This window comes from Cololabis saira, chromosome 16, assembly GCF_033807715.1.
Source record: "Cololabis saira isolate AMF1-May2022 chromosome 16, fColSai1.1, whole genome shotgun sequence".
Taxonomy (NCBI): Eukaryota; Metazoa; Chordata; class Actinopteri; order Beloniformes; family Belonidae; genus Cololabis; species Cololabis saira.
This window is the reverse complement of record NC_084602.1, coordinates 10,326,032-10,337,356: the sequence shown is the minus strand read 5'-3', so window position 1 is coordinate 10,337,356 and position 11,325 is coordinate 10,326,032.

Below are 11,325 nucleotides of genomic sequence, written 5' to 3'. Positions count from 1 at the left end.
CACACTGAAAGCGTCAAAAGTCTCCTGACACCAGCATCGCGCTGCTTGGTGGATTCACACTGAAAGCTGCATGTACTGTCGACACCTGCAGTGAGCGGGACTAAAGCTCCACTGCAGAACTGGAGGGAACAAAGTGTATATAGTCTACACATATTAATATATAGCTGCACATCTTCAGTTTCCTATTTCAACATAGATCACACTTTGGGAAGCCTTCTTTATATTTTGTCATTATTTCCGCATAGATAAGAGTGAGTTTGATGCTCCTTAACAAGGTTGGTCCTGGATCAACAGCAACCATCGTTGGTCCCGGTGAAGCTGCAGTCTGTCTGCGGTGAACACTGACACACCGGGTCGGAGCGGATTTGGTCATGATGTTTAAACTGTGTTTTGTGATTAATAAGCACGGTTTTTAATTATTCTGCGTTGGATCGATGTAGCAAATAAAATCGTTCGGACCATACAGCTCCTCAACCATTAGTTACGTGTTTCACATGAGCAGTTCAGGTAAAAGCGTCTAGAGACAACATCTGTTGTATTAGACGCTATACGAATACAATTGAATTGAGGGGGCCCGCGGAAAGTGGCCCTCCAAGACCAGAGGGGCGCCCCGCCGCGGAGGCAGCGGGGGGGACCGGAGACGGGCCCGGAGAGAGGGAACCCCCCAACAGGGCGATACCCGCGCGGGCCCGACAACGGAGGGCCCCAGACCCAGGCATCCCATTCATTCATTCATCCATTCACCTATCCGATACCTATACTAATAATAAGATATACTATACATAATAATAATAATAATAATAATAATAATAATAATAATAATAATAATAATAATAACCATCTTTGTATAATATAATATTGATAAATTATTAAGTTTTGTTGTCCTGCCAATGGAGGCTCAAATCCTCCATGGCAGGACCCTTCCACACCGCATTTTCACCAACACAGACACACAGTCACGCACCGTTTCCCCCTCCCCGGGGGGGTCTAGCACCGCCAGAAGGCACCCCAGGCTGCACGGCGAGCCCCGCCAGGCCCGGGCATCACGACCCACCTATCCCAGGCCGGTGAGGGAACGCGGGTGATGTGGGCCCCCCTCCCGCCCCTGGTGTTGAGTGCATGTGATTAATGCCATAAAAACAGGGAGGGGGAGGGCCAAGTATCGATTTGACACCGAACCCCCCCCTCCCGAACTACGTGTCCTTGTCAAATGTATTTATTAAGTGTTGAATGTGCAGTGTCTACATTGCTGTTAAAACCGTGAGGCGGGGAGTGCCGGGCCACGAGGGACAATGCTCCCCACGACCCGGACCCCCCGCCCCTTAGCCTATGTGCGTATGAATCGTGTAGGGGGGGAAGGAGGGGGAGAAGAGGCCGAAGCCAGGAGGCAGGACCAGCAGAGCCGGCCCCGGTAAGACACCCACGTTCCCCCACCGGCCATCCAGTAGATGGGGGCCGGCCCTCCAAGCCGGGCCAGGGCCCCACCGTACCTCCATGGGCGCCCCCGGCGCCGCCGGAGCCCCCAGACGGAGGGGGAAACGGTCCAACATCCCCCCATTCATACTGACAACATAAGACATAGACACCTGGGAATGGTGCCACCCCGCCGCTAGGGACAGGGTCCCATGGCCCCACCCACCGCCCCCCAGGGGCCACCAAAGGTCCCGGATCAACAGCAACCATCGTTGGTCCCGGTGAAGCTGCAGTCTGTCTGCGGTGAACACTGACACACCGGGTCGGAGCGGATTTGGTCATGATGTTTAAACTGTGTTTTGTGATTAATAAGCACGGTTTTTAATTATTCTGCGTTGGATTGATGTAGCAAATAAAATCGTTCGGACCATACAGCTCCTCAACCATTAGTTACGTGTTTCACATGAGCAGTTCAGGTAAAAGCGTCTAGAGACAACATCTGTTGTATTAGACGCTATACAAATAAAATTGAATTGAAAATTTAATTGAATTAAAAACGGCAGTCAAATCAGCAAAAATGTAAGTTTGCTGGATGAAATATATTAATTACTGATAAAGTAAGTTTGTTAGTGCACAGCTCTGCTCATGTACGCATGTGAATGAGTGTACGTTTGTGTCTACATGAAAGTACAAACTAGATTGAGGCTTCTTGCTTCGGGAATCCCGGTCTGTGATTGGACGCTGCCTCGGCAGCGCAGCTGCTCATTTGCATAAAGTTCAGATTTTTCAACTTCAAATTGACGCGCTGCTCCCGCTGCCTCTCGACGCGCGTTTTCATAGAAAATGAATGGCAGCCGGCTGCTTATGACGCCCGTAACGCTTTCAGTGTGAATGCAGGGTTATGAGGGAAGAAACCTTGAGCAGGACCAGGCTCATAAGGGGGGGCCCTCCTGCCAAAGGCCAGACTGGGGTGGTCGGGGACGTCAGCAACGCACAGCAGACATCCACACAGGCAGGTGGAAGCAGCAGCGGGGTGACCAGAGGGGGGACTGCAGGCAGGTGGAAGCAGCAGCGGGATGGCCAGAGGGGGGACCGCAGGCCAGCATGCAGCTCCTGAAGCTCCTGCCTGCAAATATGCACAAAAGAGAAAAAAGGGGGCCAGCACAAGAAACTACAGGAACGATGGACAAAAATGATGGCTGTGAGATACTTATAATAAATAAAATTGCTTCACTTCCTGAACAGAAAAGTCTTCGGCCCCTTTTTAAAAGTGTCCACAGACTGGGGTGGATGTAGGTGTTCAGGGAGGGAGTTCCAGATGTGGGTGTTCAGGGAGGGAGTTCCAGATGTGGGTGTTCAGGGAGGGAGCTCCAGATGTGGGGGCAGCGGAGCAGAAGGCTCGGCCTCCCATGGAGCGGAGTCGTGGGGGAGGTGGTTGGTGTTTTGTGAGCAGAGGTTACGGGTGGATGAGTGAGGGGCAGTGTTGTGCTAGTTACTGAAAAATAGTAACTAGTTACTGTTACTAGTTACTTCATTAAAAAGTAACTCAGTTAGTAACTCTGTTACTTAGACCAACAAAAACAACAAACAAGCTGAGAATGGCCAATGAGCTTCAGCAGCAGCTCAAGAACGGGACCCTTTGATGAATCGTTCATTACAGTCTCAGATATAATCCATGGTGGCATGTCGGTTTATCAGAATCTTTTTGCCCAGAAGAAAAAAGAACGACAACAACGACCCATAACTATTTTCTTCTCTCGAAAAAACACACCTGCACCGCAGGCTTTAGGAGAAAAAGACGCTACAGAGTCAGGATGCAGCGGCTCAGAAGAGCAGTGAAATACGTGCGAGGCGGTGCTGATCTCCGCAATTTGAAGCCTTTTATAATAATTGTAAATAAAGAATCAATTATCACGGGTTCTTTTTAGAACGTAACCCTCGCGAAAAACCAGGGATTACTGTAATGACAATATATCCACGTTGCAAAACTCTCCTTGCTCTCTTGGCTCGCCATGACCGCTCATGTTTTTGAATGCACACACACTACGTTTCCTCCGGTCTCCACGTGCGGGGAAAAAAAGCTTCACTGTAGCCAGAAATAAGGGAGTAACGCACCGTTTGGTAACGGTAATTGCGTTACTGAATTGAAAAAGTAATGCGTTAGAGTATTAGTTACCGCCAAAACTAACAGCATTACTGTAATACGTTACTAAATAACGCATTAGTCACTGGTGAGCGGTAAGGAGGTCTTTGAGGTATTGAAGGACATTGCTGTAGATGCAGAGGCGGGTGATGAGGGAAATCTTGTATTGGATTCTTGAGGTTATGAGAAGCCAGTGTAGGTTCTGAAGAATAGGGGTGATATGGTCGTATATACGAGTTTTCATCAGAGTTCGGGCAGCACAGTTCTGAATGAATTGAAGTTTCCAGAGGTGTTTGTTGGGGATACCGATGAGCAGGCTGTTACAGTATTCGAGCCTGGAGGAGATTAGAGCGTGGACGAGTGTTTCTGCATCGGAGAAAGTGAGGAAGGGGTTTAGATATGCTCCTTATGTGGAAAAAGCAAGTTTTGTACAGATGTTTGATGTGGTTTACAAAGGTAAGTTGTGAGTCCAGCTTCACACCGAGGTTGGTAACAGAGGTAGAGAGGGGGATGTCTTGACCGGAGAAGGAGATGGTGGTTATGGGTGATGACTGGACCTGGTGAGGGGTGCCAGTTTGTATGGCTTCGGTTTTGGAACTGTTCAATTTTGTTTCGTCAATCTTGTTTTTGCTGTTTACTTGGTGACAACCCGGTTGCTTTTTCCACTCAATCTTGGACTGTGTTCTTGTGCTTGTACTGACGCAGACATGCCGGGGTGAGGAACTTCTTAAATTGTCTCCACAGTGAAGGATTATATACCATTTTGGTGTCCTCTTTTATAACAGCATCCTTCGGTTCAGGGAGTCCTTCAATTACTTCAAATTGTTTCAAATTCTCAGTAATTACTGACCGGTTATTCCTTCTTGGTCTCTGCTTCTTTGCTTCTTGCTCAGAAACCCCATCGTGTTCAGAGACCAATGCTGTTTCAGTGACCTTTTCATTGGCCCCCACCAGCTCAGAGACGCCCTCTGGTTCTGCAACTCCTACTTTTATTGCCAACTCTTGCAAAATCATCAAGTCTGGTGTTGGTATACCATCTTCTGATTGAGGTAGGTAATCAATGACCTGATTAACATTCTCAGATTTTCCTGACTTCTTCTTTCTGCGCTTACGCTTCTTTGCTTTTTGTCCACCAACCCCATCCTGTTCGGAGACCAATGCAGTTTCAGGGGTTGGTACCAGTTTGGACAACTCTTCTGGTTCAGGGTCTCCCACTTTTGCAGCCAAGTTATCACCGACCTCAGGCTGGTTACTTTCTTTGGTGAGTTCTACATCAATCGCCAAGTCTGCTGTCGGTAAACCATCTTCAGGTTGATTTGCATCGTCAGATTGCTCTGGCTTTTTCTTTTTTCTGTGTCTACGCTTCTTGGCTTTTTGTTCAGAAACTTCAGAAACCAATTGCGATTCAGTGGTCATTTTCAGCTCAGAGACCTCTTTAGGGCCTGACACCCCCACGTTTGCAGCAAAGTCTTGGTTAAGTTCATTGTTGCTATTCTCTACAACAACTTCTAACATCTTGTCTTTGCTGTGTTCAGGCTCCGCTGGTGACGCTTTCTCTGTTTCTATTTGAGAAATATATTCTGGTTTGGCGACCAATTCCTTTGCATTGGCCCCCACCAGCTCAGAGACGCCCTCTGGTTCTGAAACTCCTACTTTTATTGCCAAATCTTGCAAAATCATCAAGTCTGGTGTTGGTATACCATCTTCTGATTGAGGTAGGTATTCAATGACCTGATTAACATCCTCAGATTTTTTTGACTTCTTCTTTCTGCGCTTACACTTCTTGGCTTTTTGTCCAGCAACCCCATCCTGTTTAGAGACCAATGCTGTTTCAGGGGTTGGTACCGGTTTGGACAACTTTTCTGGTTCAGGGTCTCCCACTTTTGCAGCCAAGTTATCACCGACCTCAGGCTGGTTACTTTCTTCGGTGAGTTCTACATCAATCACCAAGTCTGCTGTTGGTAAACCATCTTCAGGTTGATTTGCATCGTCAGATTGCTCTGGCTTTTTCTTTTTTCTGCGTCTACGCTTCTTGCCTTTTTGTTCAGAAACTTCAGAAACCAATTGCGATTCAGTGGTCATTTTCAGCTCAGAGACCTCTTCTGGGCCTGACACCCCCACGTTTGCAGCAAAGTCTTGGTTAAGCTCATTGTTGCTATTCTCTACAACAACTTCTAACATCTTGTCTTTGCTGTGTTCAGGCTCCGTTGGTGATGATTTCTCAGCTTCTTGTTCAGACACCCTCTCTGGTTCTGAAGGTTCTGATACATTTTCCAAAGAAGCATTGTCAGTTTGTGATGAGACACTTATCATTTCTGAGATGTTTTCTGTTGCAGAAGACTCGGAAGTTTCCAGGACAAATTTCATTTCCTCTGTGAGCTCTGCAATCTTGAACTGTACACTCGATTTCAATGTTTCCTGTGCCTCCAGTTTAGATATCAGATCAAGATTTGAGCTTGTTTCTTCTTCCAGCTGCTTTTTTAATTTTTCTATTTCATCAAGGACCAACTTATGGGCCTCTTCCTGCTTGGACTTAACCTCACCGTCTTTTTCAAGCGTTTTGGACGACTGAACTAGATCCTCAATAATGCCTTTGCACTGATTGAGTTCTCCTTTACAGTCCAGTGTGAGCTGGCGTTCAGCCTCCAAACGAGTTTCAGCGTCTTTGATTTTTTTCACATATACCTCGATCTCTCTTTCCCTGTCCAAGTTCTTGTTGATCATCATTCTTTCCATTTCCTCTTCACGCTCTACTATTCCTAATATATTTCCAATATACTCCAGTTTATCGCTGCAGTCGGTCAGGACAGCATTTTCTTTTTTGCAGTCTTCAATCTCCATTTGGAGTTGGTGGAAATCATCTGAGACCCGGGACTGAGCTCCATCCCAGGAAGAGCTCACAAATCCCTGTCTGGGTCTTGGACGTCCGTTAAAAGCTCCATCCCTGGGAGAGCTCACAAATCCCTGTCTGGGTCTTGGACCTCCGTTAGGAGCTCCATCCCTGGGAGAGCTCACAAATCCCTGTCTGGGTCTTGGACCTCCGTTAGGAGCTCCATCCCAGGGAGAGCTCACAAATCCCTGTCTGGGTCTTGGACCTCCGTTAAAAGCTCCATCCCTGGGAGAGCTCACAAATCCCTGTCTGGGTCTTGGACCTCCGTTAGGAGCTCCATCCCAGGGAGAGCTCACAAATCCCTGTTTGGGTCTTGGACGTCCGTTAAAAGGCATTTCTGCGATCAACACGGTCAGTAATGTGTCAGTAAATGTAGGTTTGACGTTCTGAAGCGTTTTCTGAGGTGATTTCCGAGTCGTTAGACGTGGTTTCCACCAGAGAGTCTTGCAACAGGTCGTGTCTTGAAGGATTCAAGATATATACGGTTCGAAAAGTGTCAGTAAATGTAGGTTTGAAGTTCTGAAGCGTTTTCTCAGTGTTTTCCGAGTCGTTAGACGTGGTTTTCACCAGAGAGACTTGCAACAGGTAGCGTGTTGAAGGTTCAATACACTATGATTCCGTACGGAGTTTTCAGAGTTTTTGCACAGTGCAATAGAATGTTCTGTTGTGATGTTGTCATGGTAACCTTGGTGAGCGTCTCTTTGATGTACGTGATGACGTCACGCGGACGGCAGATCCAGCATGGCGGAACCGCTCACTGAGGAAAACTAACTGTAACACAGTTTACTGCTTTATAAACTAAACACTGGACTAACTGTTAGAACTTTATCACAATATTCTAATTTTCTCAGACAGTCCTGTATATCTAAATAGATATGTATATATATATATATATATATATATATATATATATATATATATATATATATATATATATATATATATATATATATATATATATATATATATGTATATATATATATATAGGGTTTCTCCTGCTGCAGTGGACATCCAGCCTATGGAGGAAACAAAGTCCCAAGTCCCCCAAATTCCATCTGAGAACCCTGACAGCTCATCTGACAGCTCAGATGAAGAACCAGTAGCTGGAAAACAGAGGAAGTTGTTGATGTTGATGTTGTTGATGACAAAAAGCGTTTTTTGCACCTTTTGAAAAACCAGGAGAAATAGCCATTTCAAAAAGTCCAGAGTTTCAATGTTCAATGGACAGTTTCAGAACATGTTCAGTTTGCTTTCCTTCGTCTCCAATTTCTTGTAACTGTGATATAACACTGCTTTATATACTAAAAACCTTTCAAATCTATTTCCGTTTTTTAGTTTTTATTCCATGTAAAGTGTTATTAAGCACTCATTACATTTTGTGAAATGTAAATGACTCCAGATAATGAAAGTTGAAGTGGTTCTGAAAAAAGGGGGTAAAGCAATTGGTCCTAACACATTTTAATACACTTTTACAGCCATAATAACATAATAAATTCCAGGCGGATTTTTATTACTTAGGTAATAAAGGGTTAACGTTGAAGTCCTGCCGCCTTCTGGATTCATAACCAATCCAATGGAAACAATCAAAGAAAATCCCTGTACATTTTAAGTGAAGTTATTAGTGTTGTTTTTGTTATTACATTAGTGGTATTAGTACTGGTTTGAAAAAATTGCATGAAGGGTGAAGATTGTCAAAGCACATTATTTTTTCTTTCATGCATCTCCTTCATTTTTGTGCAGGGAAAGACACATGGATGGTTTCTCTGTTTATCCCTCATTTAAACGTCTGGGTCCAGGTATTTTATTGCACACGTATGTTCATTAATATGGACAGGTTTGTTCTTCCTCTGTGTGTACAGCTAATGTTTAATCTGTCAGAACACAACTGCATCCTTTTCCATCAAAGCATAAATTATATCCCAATTGAAAGAGTCCCATTATCTATTAATTTGCATTATTTCATGTGCATTTCTCAGAATATTTATAAGTGGCTTGTTGGGAAATTTTCAAAATGTACTCAAAAACATCATAAATTGGAGCTTAACAAGCGAATTTCGGGAGCAGGACCACGCCTCAACCACGCCTCAACCACGCCTCCTCCGGCACCACGCCTCTTCCGGCAAACCTTCAAATACCAGCCTAACCTTCACTTCCTCTTCGCTCTCGTTCTATGCACGCTGGCTCTCGGGCAGCACGTCAACGCTACTACACACTCTCGTATCTCGAAAACAGTTACTCACCCATTCAGGCATCATGGATCTCGTGTTGCTATCGCCTTCGGACCACGATCGGCTTGCAGGAGATCACCAGCAACATGCACCAGCTGATCCGGAGGAGGAAAACTCTTCAGCCGTCGCCGTGCCTGAAGCGCCGCTCTTCCGGGCCCCCACGGCCGCCCGGCGAGCCGGTCAAGCCCCGGATCCTCCGTGATCCACATCCGTCCGGTTCACCTCACCTGAACATCCTGGATTGTCGCCGCAGGTCTCCGACTCCTCCTGTGTTCCCCGCCATTGACCCGACAGCGCAGGTTGCGCAATCCGCCGCTCTCGCTCCCCCCCGGGGGTGCCGCGCAGCGAGACCGAGCCGCCCCGTCCGCCCCGGTGTCCCGCCAAGAGCCCGCCGACCTCCCACGTCGGCTGCCGCTCCGGCGGCGGTTTATTCCTCCGGAACGCACGTGTTCTCCAACCCTTTTTCTTTTCTCTCAGCCACCTGCGGAGCCCGCGTTTAAACCCCGCTCCAGCGACCCACACCCAGAAACGAGTGGTCCATCCCGTCCGCTTCATCTCTCATCAACATCCAGGATCGCGGCAGCCCGCCCGCAGGTGCGTTCCCCGTCCCCGCCTCCGTCATCGGCGGGGACGCGGGCAATCCCCGGCTGCGCAATCCGCTGGCGGTCTAGCCACGCCCCGGCAGGGGCCCCCGACGGCCCGCCTTTTGCAGGTGTTTCGGGCTGGACTGTCGCCACCCTCCATAGGGCCACCGCCTGGTGGAGGAGTCCCTTTTCACCGCATGAACAAAAAGAAAAAACTTCTCAACTTCTCAATCTCATGCCAGCCTGCCACGCCATCAGCCCCGCCGACACCTGCTCTCATCCCATGGGGCCCCGAAAGCTTTTCCCATAGACCGCAATAGTAAAAGAGAAGCGATCGTACAAACCGGACGTTGAGCATTACCTTTACTCACAAGGTCTTTATTAACATTCTCGTTAAACATAATCTCCGAACAACGTTGCCTCATTGCAGGAACCTCAACTGCACATGAGCGGTCTTTCACCTTAAGCCGTCCGTGTGGAAACATAAACGATTCCATCGTTACACTGCCCACCTCCAGCAAGTACAACAGCTAACTTCGGCCGGGGTTGCTAGCACCGGGTTTCTAGCCCCCCCCCCAGTCCACCCCCGGCACCTACAACAGCTAACTCAGCCGGGGTTTTTAGCACCGGGATGCTAGAAACCCTGGCCATGCTCATTCAGCAGCCTCAACCGCCAGCGCTAGAAGGGGCTCTTGGCACCGGGTTGCCAGGATCCTCTGCTTCCCAGCTCCATCAGTCCCAGCAGGTTACCTCGGTTGGGGGCCACCGGCATCGTGACGTCGGTACCCGGCATCCCTCCCACCGCATTTCAACCCAGTTTCCTTCCTCAACCCGTTCTGGCCCCGCAGGCAACTACTCATTTCACCCCGTCCACAGCTAATCCCGCCGTCCGTCATCCCAACGCTTTCGCTTCCCGCCCTTCCCCAGTTCCGGCCAGTGCCTGGCTTCCCTCCCACCGCATTTCGGCCCGGTTTTCTTCCTCGACTCGTTCCGGCCCCGCGGGCAGCTGCTCGTTCGCCCTGTCCGCGGCTGGTCCCGCCGCCCGTCATCCCAACGCTTTCGCTTCCCGCACTTCTCCGGTTCCGGCCAACCCTGCGCAAACAAACCTACAACAGCTAACTTCGGGGCTGGGGTAACTAGCACCGGGTTGCTAGCCCCCCCCAGCCCACCCCCAACACCTACAACAGCTAACTCAGCGGTGTTACTAGCACCGGGATGCTAGCACACCCCGCCATGTTTCGGAGGAGGCAAACTCCTCAGCCGCCGTGCCCGAAACACCGCTCTCCCGAGCCTGACAGCCGCCCAGAAACTTCTGCCTCTTCAGTCGTCCACATTCCACCCGGTTCATCCCTTCTGAACATCCGGCATCACTGCAGCTCACCATCTTCCAGCCTTTCCAGCCCACCTCCGCCATCGGAGGGAAGAGGACGCGGACAATCCGGATCAGCCCATAGCCGTCGTTCGCAGGTCGGATTTCCACCCACACCAGCAATCTCCTCACTCCCTCCCCAAGGTCCCTGGCACCGGGATGCCACTACAGCAGCTAGATCCGGCTGGGGTTTCCAGCACCGGGATGCCACTACAGCAGCTAGATCCGGCTGGGGTTTATGGCACCGGGATGCCACTACAGCAGCTAGATCCGGCTGGGGTTTCTGGCACCGGGATGCCACTGCCCCCCCCAGCCCACCTCCACCAACTACAGCAGCTAGATCCGGCTGGGGTTTCTGGCACCGGGATGCCACTACAGCAGCTAGATCCGGCTGGGGTTTATGGCACCGGGATGCCACTACGGCAGCTAGATCCGGCTGGGGTTTCTGGCACCGGGATGCCACTGCCCCCCCCAGCCCACCTCCACCAACTACAGCAGCTAGATCCGGCTGGGTTTATGGCACCGGGATGCCACTACGGCAGCTAGATCCGGCTGGGGTTTCCGGCACCGGGATGCCGCTGCCCCCCCCCAGCCCACCTCCACCAACTACTGCAGCTAGATCCGGCCGGGGTTTCTGGCACCGGGATGCCACTGCCCCCCTCAGCCCACCTCCAGCACCTAATCCACCTCCAGCACCT